This window comes from Callospermophilus lateralis, chromosome 14 (assembly GCF_048772815.1).
Source record: "Callospermophilus lateralis isolate mCalLat2 chromosome 14, mCalLat2.hap1, whole genome shotgun sequence".
In the NCBI taxonomy this organism is placed as follows: domain Eukaryota; kingdom Metazoa; phylum Chordata; class Mammalia; order Rodentia; family Sciuridae; genus Callospermophilus; species Callospermophilus lateralis.
Genome location: NC_135318.1, coordinates 64381511 through 64394381, shown reverse-complemented (window position 1 = coordinate 64394381; position 12871 = coordinate 64381511). Strand labels below are relative to the sequence as shown.

At 35.0% G+C, this 12871-nt stretch overlaps 1 protein-coding gene across 1 annotated transcript in view; it reads left to right on the top strand.

Annotated features, from left to right (window-relative positions):
• Lrrtm4 (leucine rich repeat transmembrane neuronal 4) overlaps positions 1-12871 on the top strand; it is a 725909-nt gene that overhangs the window by 621296 nt on the left and 91742 nt on the right. The gene's annotated exons all lie outside the window — the stretch shown is intronic.

Here is a 12871-nt window from a genome sequence, read left to right as displayed (position 1 = left end):
TTTCCTGACTCAGCTTTTGATACATTAGCTGGATCCCCATATCTTGTATAGAACAGAACATCTGAGTCAACAGGAAATGCCACTATAGCTGAATTGATTGAGTAGGGCTTGCTTGGTTAACATGGCAATACTAATCAATAAGTTCTCATGGAGTTGCTCTCTCTAGAAAATTCCAAATGATATTAAAAGTCAATAAAATCTCAGTCTGATGTGTTAAGGGATATAGGTGAGTTTTTGTTCATAATTAGAATGAGAAGAAATATGAATACACGCATGAATTTTCTCTGATGGAAAATACATTCTGATTTAGAAAACATACAGCACTAAAACTGTAAAGCCACAAGAGGCACCTCTTTCACAAGGTGAAGCCAGAGGTTACTCACAAAACAGCATCAACAAGTGGGGCAGCCTATACACAATGATTGGGAGTGCACTGTCTGGGGTTTCAGGATCACTGTAGTATCAGTTACACATTAAGCTAACAGCAAATATCTCTTCAACTCAAAAGTCCCTGAAGGATTTATTACAGCAGCTAACTTCTAGCATTCATAAAAAGAAAGAAAGAAAAAAAATTAAAACAAACACATTTAGATTTGCATCAATTATACCCAGAGGAAATCAGCAGAAAAGGTATTTCCAGGGTTTGAGCCATATCCCAGTTATTTTAACTTTATGTCTTTTATACTTGGAATTCTTTGTGTTCAATTTGGTTTGCAAACACGAGCTAAAAGGCTTTCATATTTGTATTCAGTTGCAGAATTTGTTGTAAAGTCTCAAAGAAAGCCGTACAGCAAGCCTCCCCTGCATCCTAATGCCTCTTGTGGAGTTCAGGCCATCATTCTCACTGGCTTGTTGACTGGTACAATGCAAGGAGACAAGAGTTACCTAAGGTGATGTGACACAACATGACACATCAATCAAGGATTGTTTGCAGAAGGATACAGTTCAGGGTTTTCAAAGTTTTTGCCTTTTGCAAGGAAAAGGTTTTACATTTGTTTTAGGGGGGAAAAAAGAAAAGAAAGAAAAGCAGATCCACAACTGAAGGAGTAAAAAATACAGTATCGATCCAAATGCTGCTGGCTGAGTCATAAGGAAATTGAAATTGCTCTAAGGAAAGAAAGGTAACCAGCAGAGCTCATGAAAACCCTGAGGAAAATGTTCAAAATGAGATCGCTGCATCATAATCATTTCATGTTGGTGATCTCTTCAAGATTTGAAAAGAGAGGGATGAAGAGAACTAAGGCTGCCCCTCCATGGCAGAATGTACAGATAGTTTCAAATTAACCTCTTGAAATGCTTAGTGGCCCCAAAGGGACTCCTTTCTTTAAAGCAGGATGGTTCTGGCAGAGAAGTTAGATAACTGGAGTTTTCCATGGCCAGAGTACCATCCTACTAAGGAATGTTGCCACTTTATTTTATTTCCATTCAGAGTTAGGATTTGGACTAGGACCAAGGCTCATCCCTACCTGCTCCTTCCATACTAGCTAACAAGTGAAATCAGATGTAGAGTTTTGACTAATCACCCAAATAGTAATATGTATAATTTTAATTATTTCAACATGGAAACTTGAATATTCAAAACATTTGTAAAAATGTGAAGTGACATTCTGGACTTTCTCCATCTACAAAAGAGTAGTATTTATATTTCTTTCTTGAAATATGCAACATGGCAGGTCTAACACAGTCTTCCTTTATATATGAGACAGGGCCATCGGACAGTAACAGCCCCCTCACCTTGGCTTAAATGTACAGTCTTCACCTTTTATTTAGTCAATGTCTATGTTTCAAGCAAGGGTATTGCTACCTGATTTATCCCTGTGAAGTTGGAAGAGCTGGGCTGGGGATGTAACTCAGTGCTAAAGTGCTTGCCTAACATGCATGAGGCCCTGGGTTCAATCCTCAGTACTGGAAAAAAAAAATTGTTAAATACTTCCTTGATTCTAAAATATTACTTAAATCTAGACTTTTAGCAATTCAAAGAGAGAGCTCAAAATCATGAGTTCAGATGTTCAATGAGAAGTTAAGTGAATATCTAAGAAAATATGTCTTAACTTAGGAATGAACATTAGATGAAAGGATAATACTTTCTTTGATAAAGTGATACTTTTGGACAGAAACTACATAAGAAATTTCAAATATTGCATTGGAAGGAAATTTCTTGAATTTTATAAATTTAACTCAAGGTGATCATGGAGGAAGCAGGTCACCTAGACCTAATGGTGTTGTGGGCATCAAGGTTATATTGGCCTTTTAACACTCATTCCCTGAGAACATCCAAAATTGGATTCCAAATGGAAATTCAAGAAAATTATTAATCAATCACTAAGTTATTTTAGTCAGCTTTTTTTTTTTATCATTGTGACTCAAAGCCCTGAAAAGAACAACATAGAAGAGGAAAAGTTTATTCAGGGGCTCACATTTCAGAGAGAGAGAGAGAAAGAGAGAGACTGCAGTCTCCACATACAAAACGTGTACCAAAGGCACAGCCCCAATGCCCACCTCCTCTAGCCGCACCCTACCTGCCTTCAGATACCATTAAATGAATCATATCAGGGAATTGTTTTATTTATATACATCACAGAAGAGTATATTTTGACATATTGTATATATATATGGAGTATAACTTATTCTAATCAGGATCCCACTCTTGTGGTTGTATATGATGTGGAGTTTCACAGGTTATGTATTCATATATAAAGATAGGGAAGTTATTTCCAATTCATTCTACTATCTTTCCTATTCCCATCCCTTTTCCCTTCCCTTCATTCCCCTTTATCTAACCCAATGAACTTGTAATCTTCCCCTTCCTACTCTTTACTGTTGTTAGTTAGCATCCAAATATCAGACAGAACATTTGGCCTTTGTTTTTGGGGGGACTGGCTTATTTTACTTAGCATGATAGTCTCCAGTTCCATCTGATTACTGACAAACACCATAATTTCATTCTTTATGCAAAATAATATTCCATTATGTGTGTAACCACATTTTCTTTATTCATTCATCTGTTATAGGGTACCTAGTTTGGTTCCATACTTTGGCTAGTGTGAATTGAGCTGCTATAAACATTGATGTGACTGTGTCTCTGTAGTATTCTGATTTTAAGTCCTTTGGGTATAAACCAAGGAGTGGGATAGCTGAATCAAATGGTGGTTTCATTCCAAGTTTTCTGAGGAATCTCCATAGTGTTTTCCAGAGTGGATGTACCAATTTGCAGTTCCACCAGCAAGGTATGAGTGAACCTTTTCCCCCTTATCCTCACCAACATATATTGTTACTTGTATTCTTGATAATTGCCATTCTGACTGAGTGAGATGGAATCTCAGTTTAGTTTTAATTTGCATTTCTCTAATTTCTAGAGATGTTGAACATGTTTTCATGTATTTTTGACAATTCATATTTCTTCTATGAAATTCTTGTTCAGTTCCTTTACCCATTTATTGATTGGTTTATTTAATTTTTTTTTTTAGTTCTTTATACATTCATGAGATTAATGCTCTGAGGTGCAGGTGGTAAAGATTTTCTCCCATTCTATAGGCTCTCAGTTGGCATTCTTGATTGTTTCCTTTGCTGTGAAGAAGCTTTTTAGTTTGATACAATCCCATTTATTGATTCTTGATTTTACCTCTTGCATTTTAGGTATTTTGTTGAGGAAGCCAGTTCCTAAGCTGACAATGTGGAGATTTGGCCCTACTTTTCCTTCTGTTAGGTGCAGGGTCTTTGGTCTAATGCATAGGTCCTTGATTCACTTGAGTTGAATTTTGTGGATGGTGAGAGATGGGGTTTAATTTCATTGTGCTACATATGGATTTCCAGTTTTCCCAGCATCATTTGTTAACGAGGCTATCTTTTCTCCAATGTATGATTATGGAGATTTGTCTATTTTGATATAAATATATTTATGTTTGTCTCTGTGTCTTCTGTTCCGTTTCATTGATCTGCATGTCTGTTTTGGTACCGATACCATGGTGTTTTTGTTACAAGAGATTTGCTATATAACTTAAGGTCTGGTACAGTGATGCCCCCTGCATCACTTTTCTTGCTAAGGATTGCTTTGCCTACTCTGGGCCTCTTATGTTTCCAAATGAATTTAACAACTGCTTTTTCTATTTCTACAAGGGATACCATTTGAATTTTAATAGGGATGGCATTATATTCATTGCACTTTTTATAGTTACATCATGGAATTAATTCAGCATTTGGGTTAAAACTCTCATCTCCCAATCATTTCACCTCTGAATTTTCTTACATTTGCTCACACATGGGCTTTTGTGGGACAAAATAAATAAAATACTTTTATTTCTCGATTATCTTCTCCATGAAGGTGAATGGGCAGTGTGTATCAAGAGGGACATAGCCCTACCCATGAAAAGAAAGAAATGAATGCACAATGCTGAATATGTTCTTAAAACAATCAATGGTCAAAGTATCATTCATCTTGCCATTTTAGAGTCTAGTGAGACAACCTAACTTACCCAGAAATGAGAGGTGGGAACATTTTCAAGGTCCAATAATACTTTTCTTATAACAATACAAAAAGTAAATAATTGTCGTGTAGAAAGGCAATGTGGAAATAAAATCTGCTTGGAGTCATAACTAAGTAAGAATTGAGATTTGAATGGAATAAAATATTTCCCGTATTTAATGCTAGAAACAAATCATTCAAATTCCCAACAAACAGCTTTTACATATTAGCATAAATAATGCCAGGGATGAGGAAAGTTCCACCTCCTGAATATTTTATTCCATCTTTGGACAACTTAGTTTCACACTGAGAGGTAATTATTCTACTCCATATTCTACTTTTTTACTTGAATTCCATGACATCAAAAACAAATACAATTAGTTCAAATCTTGTTCCCCATAACCATGTTATCAAATCATAGATAATAAATATAAAGCCCTCCACCTGAAAAGTATAATGAAAACAATGTCAAGTTTATGTCAAGCAGTTCAGGGTTCATATTCTATATCTATTAGCAAGTTGAATAATCTTGAGAACATTTCTGACATGGAAAACACACACACTTAATTATATCTTACCACAACATCATCATGAGGACTGAATTATTATATGCAAGTATGTGGCTTTTGGCATCTGGATGTTCCTTCTCTCCATAATTGTGAAGCTGGGGGAGATAGACATGTCTACAAATAATAAAAGAGTTTCAGTGAAAACTGTGGGCACATGGCGGGGGGGGGGGGGTGTAAAAATATGCAGTTCAGAATGCATATAAGTTGCAGGTTATATGCTTCTAATTTGAATTTTGATGTGATGGCGTATGATTTTAATTTCTGTTCTGACAAAAGCACTTAATTGAAGGACATAAAAACAATTTGGAAATAGAATCCGCTTTGGGTTACAAAAATGCTTATACAGGTAGCATTACCCTTAACAAAATGATGTTCTGTAAATAAGAATGCATCTTGCCAGCTAGGTGTCTTCATTTACTATAGATACACTCTCCTATTTACCTGCAATTCTCTTTCAAAGTCAATACATACATGTGAATAAGATCCTCATCTTCAGTTCTTAGATTGTTCAAACATGATTAAACAGAATTCAGTTTAACAGAGAAGTTGCAGTTACAGAGCATCCTTTGATAATCTTATAGCTTTATTTTATGCCTCTTTCTATATATTTGTACTTATATGTGTAAAATAGTTTCCTTTCCTCAAAGTACAACTTCTTTTTCTCTCAGGAAGGTCATGCTGCTACTATCTATTGTTATTGTATCTAGTGGAGAGTAATGACCTTACGAATCATCTTCTTGAGACAACAGCATTTCTCCACATTTGTCTCCTTAGAAGTGATAGCTGACTTTATTACCTTTTCTATGTACTTTTCTGAATGAAGAACAAAACTCATAGCAATTGTAAGAAAAAATCAGCAAATGACAACTGGTTATCAGGCCTTGAAGATAATATTTGCAATGTGATGCTATAAATTATAATTTAATCAAAGTCTTCCTCATATCAAAAGGACATGTTTTGGGTTGGGCCATGGCTCAGAGGTAGTATACTTGCCTGGTATGTGTGAGGCACTCAGTTCCATTCTCAGCACCACATAAAAATACATAAGTAAAATAAAGGTCTATCAACAACTAAAAACAAAAAATATTAAAAAACAAAGAGGATACGTTTTGACCCAAGAGGGACTGAGCTCTATAAGTATAAGCACCCACTTCCTGTAGGCCTGTTCTAAAAAATCAAAGGCACCAAATGATACTGAAGCTGCTGATATTTGGAAATGTTAGTCCCATTTTTCATGGTTTTAATATAGTTGAAATAGGGGTGCGTCATTATAGCAATGCAAAAAATTTAAAACCTGCTTTTTTGAAAATGCCTAAATGAGCAAGAGTTTATACCTGTGTCTCAATATGAATATGATTATACTAAGCATAGGAACAGCCCAGAAATTGTCAGAAAGAATATTCCAGCCAATGAGTGCCTTATTTGATATAGGAATACAATAGCTGCTTCAGGCCCTAGAAAGGCCCACAATAAAACCCTGGGTTTTATTGATGTATTTCATATTTCATATATGTCTGTGTTATTTCATATAAGTGTCATTATAAGGATAAAGCAGGCATTCTTTTACAACATGAGAAATTCAAAGCCAGCATTATGATTCTTGACTCAAATTCTCTTCTCATGGTCTGATCTAAAATTACACACATTAAAAAAAAACTTTATTACCATTAATTAATATGAATCATTGTATTATATAAAGATTCCTAAAAAGAGGAAAATGAAAAACTGCTTTTCTTAAACAAGTGAGTATTCTATCATCCTGGCAGATTATAATGCTTTTGTCAAGATTAAGGACAGCTAGGACTCATGCAGATTTCCTAGGAAAGGACAGAGACAGTGTCTGTTGAAAAGATTGTGTTGACAACTGAACTGAGAAAGCAAAGTACACCCAATAGACCATTAGCAAGAAATTGAAACTGTGAATGAATCAGACTGCTTTGATGGAGAAGAGAAACAACTTCACTCCTCTTGGAGATAAGTGACATGCAGTTAGATACGGGAAGAAACATCAAAATGCTGGGTGAAGAGGCACAGGAAGAATTTTATTTTGGCAAATCCTAACAGCAACAACAACAAAAAAGAATGCAAACACAGGGATGCTTCATGTGTTCGTGAGCTTCATCGTTCCCTGCAGTTTCAATTTAGGATATGAGAATAAATATATTAGACAGAAGTTAATCAAATCATTGAATGGTTAAGTTGGTAGGACTGAAGCAAACTTATTCTCAAAAAAAAAAAAAAAAAAAAAAAAAACACACCTTGTCTAAACTTGGACATAGGAAATCAAAACTAACAAAGGCCTAATATATTACCAAAAGGCATCTATGGTTTAGATACTAAGTACATCTTCCTATTTTGATCTCAAAAAGTAGAAGAGAAATTTCTGGAAAAACTAGATGAACTCTCTCAGTCAGCTTCCCTCATCTGTTTCCCTTGTGGTTACTCTCTGTGTCTTTATGTCTTCATAGTAAAACCAGTGCTTGCTTGCTTTTTTATTCCTTCCTTCCTTCCTCCCCTCCTTCCTTCCTTCCTTTCTTCCTTACTCCCTCCCTCCCTCCTTCCCCATCGCCCCCACCCCCACCCCTTTCTCTTTCTCTATTTTCTTTCTTTCTTTCTTCCTTTCTTGGGCACTTAACCACTAAGCCCCACCCCAGCCCTTTTTTATATTTTTTATTTTGAGACAGGGTCTTGCTAAGTTGCTTAGGGCCTCTCTAAGTTGCTAAGGCTGGGCTTGAAATTCCTATCCTCTTGTCTGAGCCTTTAGAGCTGCGTGTGCCACCATGCCTGGCAAGGCTTTCTTCTTTTAGCATGCTTTCTTTTCTTAATCTTACTGTATATTATACAAATCCCACATTCTATATTTATTCATTACTGGCTTGATATCTCTTCTTCTAGTTCTTAATTCTTTTTTTGTTATGATATTCTAAATCTGGGGAGAGGTATTTATAATTCTGGAGTTTATAGAAAAAGTATTATATTTAAGTCACTACTTAAATCCCTCTCTTATCACTAAAGTCTAGTTAGTTTCTCTTTTACAAAAATGAAATGGACAAATAGAATATACCTGAGATTCAGAAAAATGTAATTAAGTTCTACTGTCATAGGGACTACCTAAGAAAGGCTATAGTGACAAACAGACACAAACACACACACACACACACACACACACACACACACTTACTTTAAGTAAAAGGTAAACTTTTGTCTGATTGAGTGTCTAATATGTACTTGGAACAGTGTGTTTAACAGGTATCTATTCCTCAAAACAACCTATGATTAGTTCTATCTGATAAATGGAGAACTGATGGAAATGAGAATAAACAAATTGCAGAACAAAACAGCAAGTGAATTCATCTTATTCCAACATGATTGCACTCAACCTGTATCCTCTACTCCCTTACTAAGCTACAGATACTTGGCTGCCCTTCCTGCTTTATGATATTTTAAAAATAAAGTACAAGCTGGGTCTGGTGGCACAAGCCTGTAAACCCAGCAACTCCAGAGGATGAGGCAGGAGGATCAAAAGTTCAAAGCCAGCCTCAGCATCTTAGCAAGGTCCTAAGCAATTCAGCAGGACCATGTCTCAAAATGAAAAGGACCAGTGATGTTGCTCCTTGGTTAAGTGCCCCTGGGTTTAATCCCCAATACTCACCCCCACCAAAAAAACTGAAGCTCAAACACGGTAAAGATATGGAAAATTGCATCGGAAAGGGATGACCATATTTTAAATGTAAATTCAGTAACATGTCGATTTGAATATGTTGGTTTGAAGGAGCTCTACAATATGGTCTTTAGCCTGAGAAGAGACAATTAACTCCTAAGACATCTAGATGAAGATATTTTTTTTAGTGGCTGTATCAGAATTGTGAAGGTCCAGATATCTGAAATATTTAGTATCTGATAGGGATTTAGGGTCTTAAAATTTGACTAATATAAATTCAATTAGGAAGAAACAAAGCAGTAAACAATTCAAGAAATATTCACAAAATTGCAATATTAAATATAATGTTGAAGATAATAGAGATTCATATTCTTTGACCAGTAAAATCTTCCTATAGTTTGAAATTGCCAAGGAAGACCAATTGGCAGAGTAGTTAATAGAGTAAAATGTCAGTGGATTACTTGACATATCTATTGTCTCTAAAGGGATAATTCTGCCACAGTGGTAAAGCTGTATTACCTATTACCAAATAATGGGGAACCCTTCACAATTGGAAGGACATTTTATTATTTGGCATTTTCCAAAGAAACAAAACTAAGAGTCAGTAAAATTAGAATTTGGCTTATGCCATTATGGAAGCTGACACATCTCAAAATCTTCAGGGTAAGTCCACATACTGGAGCGCCGGGAAAGCTTGTGTTTTATATGAATCCAGTCAGAATCCAAAAACGGGAGAAGCAGAAGGAGCAGTAGTGTGGTTTCAGCTGGAAGGATGGCAGCTAGACACCCAGGAAGAAGCAGTGTCTCCGTTTGAACTCAAAGAATAGAAAAGATCAAGTCCTAGTTTGAAAGCAGGAGGAATTCTCCTTTATTTGAGGGAACATCAGGCTTTTGTTGTATGCAGGCTTTTACTGGGTTGGATGAGGCCCATAAACATTAGGGAGGACAATATGCTTTATGGGGTCTACCAATTCAAATGTTCATCGCACCCTAAACACCCTTATAAAAACAATCAACATTTATTTAGTCAAAGATGTGGCACTCTTTTGTCCTGTTAACACATAAAATCAACCATCAGGATATCAATGGCCCTTTTAATTTTTCATATAAAGGGGTCATTATCAATTTCCTTTGAATGGTTATATAATTTTTTTTACATGATAGAAACATACACACGTTAATAGTCCCAAGAATTACCTGAGGCTGTATTGCGGCACCTTATGGGAGAAAGCTCCTCAGTTGCTCATTTATATTTTACTTTCTTTATAATAATCTTCTTAAAACTCACTTCTTTATTAATGTGGTATTTTACTAGTTGATTCCTATAATGTCTAAAATGCATGATAATCTTCCTATTAGAGGAGATCAAATAATAATATTGAATTAAAACGAATCAATTAAAACTATTTACAAGAGCATATTTTCATAAAAGCCAAGGAAAAGAGAGAATTGCTGACATGAAAGTATGTTGCCAAAAATGTAGTGGTTTCTTTTATCAGTACAGACAAAATGTAGGACATTAATTGGTAATTAAAATACAAAAGACGATTATGCCAGACATGTTTTCACTCTTGAATATCAAAATTACATCTGTGATACTTCTAAATAAATGTGTCTGTCTATGATACTTCTAAATAAAAGGAATTATGAAATCATGTATATCCTAAAAAATTGAAAGAATTTTAATTTTGTTAAGAAGTTGAAAACATTTGCTATAAATTTTACTTTTGTTTTCATCATATTTTTATATTAAAAGAAGTGTATGTTTACATTGGAAAACTTAGAGAAGAGAAAGCAAGAATGTAAACAAGCACAAATCACTCAAGATACTACCAAAAAGACTAATTTGAATTTTTTTGTATCTTTGCATATCCTTTATTTCAGCCATATATGTATATGAAATTCATATATCTATAAAATCCCAAATTCCATACAGTTTATAACAAATATCTAGATTAATTTATATAAGGAAAAAAATACTTCTAAGTAATTTGATATGTACATATATTGTTTTTAATGGCAACACAACATTTAATTAATAATTAAGCATTACATTAAATGTTAACTTATATGAAATATTTAGATTTTTTTCCTGCTAAAAGAAAGTTTGCAGACAATTATTTTTAACACTAAATAGGATTAAATCCTGTAACTGATATTCCTAGAAAGCAAATAGCTGAGGTAAAATCTGAATGTTTGGTACGTGTGAGCTACTCTCTTAGTAACATGTGTCCATTTCAGTATTTTTGTTCACATGTACAAGAGGCTTTCTTTACACATACTTCAATCAAATAGCATATTTTACCTAACATAGTATTAACTGGACAATATAAACTGATAACAATAATGTCATTTTTTACTAATTTATATTTCTTCAGGTTCCAGAGTGATTGATAATCAAAGTGATATTTGAAATTCTTGGATAATTTGCTTATTTCAATGCTCCACATTAAATACAACTCTTCACCAAGCTTTGCCTAAACAAACTGTACCGTTTCTTCTTACTGTTTGAACAGTGGCATTTCTTATGTGTTCTCTGGACACCCACCCAACACAACCCTGTCTCTCCAGTTCTATGCACCAGCACTTTCAGAATCATGCCAACAGGGGGGTGATTTGTCCTCCTCCAAGGGAATGCCCTTAGACCCACTTTCTAGATTGATCTGAATTACTTGCTTTCAGAACATGTTTTTACATTTTTGGCATGCTAATGGTCTCACTTGCTAGTTTTTATTTTAATCTTTATTAGAAATCATCTGACTTTTTATATGCTTTTAGTGGTTTCATTAAAGAGAGGATGGAGGGCAAAGAAGCAGGCTCGTGGAAGTGAAGTATATTTTCTCTTGCGCTAATCTCTTCCCGGAATGTGTTTTATAATTCGGTTTGGTTTTAAAGGAAACTTGATAAAGTATTTGATATGATTCTATTATTTGTCAAAGTAGAGTTTATGTTTTCTTATATAACAAAATGGAGAATTTCTAACATTTTGGTAGCTTGGATTCTATCAATGTAAGGGGGAAACATTTTCTTTTCTGTTAGAATATTTTGAGTCCTAAGGGAAAATTGATTTCATAGAGCAGGAGTTAGTGTTAAAGATTGTCAAAAAGAATGAGGCAGGACATTCATAACTGTCCATCTTTGTCCTAGATACGAGTCAGTGATTCCCATTAGTTATTTTAGCAATAATGTCCACTGACGACCTTCATGATCTTATGGTCAATGCCTCTTTTATTTTCTCTCCTTGTTCACTTGGTTCCTGATGGCTCCTGCAGGCTATTGAAGCCCCTGACCAAAAGCATTTGCTCTGACCATTCCCTCTGCCTGCAGTGTCTTCTTCGGGGCCCCTATGTGGCTAAATAGTTCCTCTCTTTCCAATTTTTTTTCCACCTGACTCAATATCACCTCTGCACCATCTTATTTATTACTGCAATTTTCCTTCTTAGGCCACGGGATTCTTTTGTCCCTGATCCTTCTTTCTCTTTCTGTGTTTTAAAATAATGCTTACTAATTTCCAAAATAAAATGTAACATAGATGCCTATTATTCTGATTGTTGATTACATTCCTCTTCTGAATTTCAGCTCCAGGAAAGCAGAAATGCTCTTTTTCTATTTTGCATACTAATAAATCCCAAATGGTTTTAATAGTTTTAGATTATGGTAGGTACTCTATAAATATTTGATTAATAAAAGAATACATGACATCTTAATGTCTAGAGAAAGTGCAGTAGGTCATTTTTGTCAACAGATACCTGGGAAGTGGTGTGCTGGAATTTCAGTGATTAGTAGATTTTACTGAGCTTTAATGAAAGTCTTTATACTATCATAATTGGAAAATTCTAGTGAATCAAGACATTTTTTTTCCTCAGAGAGTGATTGCTATGCACATCTAAGGATCCAGAGTTTTTATTCCTTTTGTTGATTGACCAGTCCTCCCAATTTGGATTTTGGTCACTCTGCTTAGTACTTCAGATTGAAATAAGACCCCCACTTCAGTAGGTACCTTGCCAACATGTAAAGATTTGTGTGTCTGATGAGGGAAAGAGGAAGCAGATTCTCAACATACTAACTCTTTTACCAGACAGTCAAAATCCTCCAAGGGGGCCTCCTAAAATATTAATGCTCACCTCTCATTGGTCTGTTCTTGCTACAAGACCATCTATCAATTGCTCAAAGAACTGC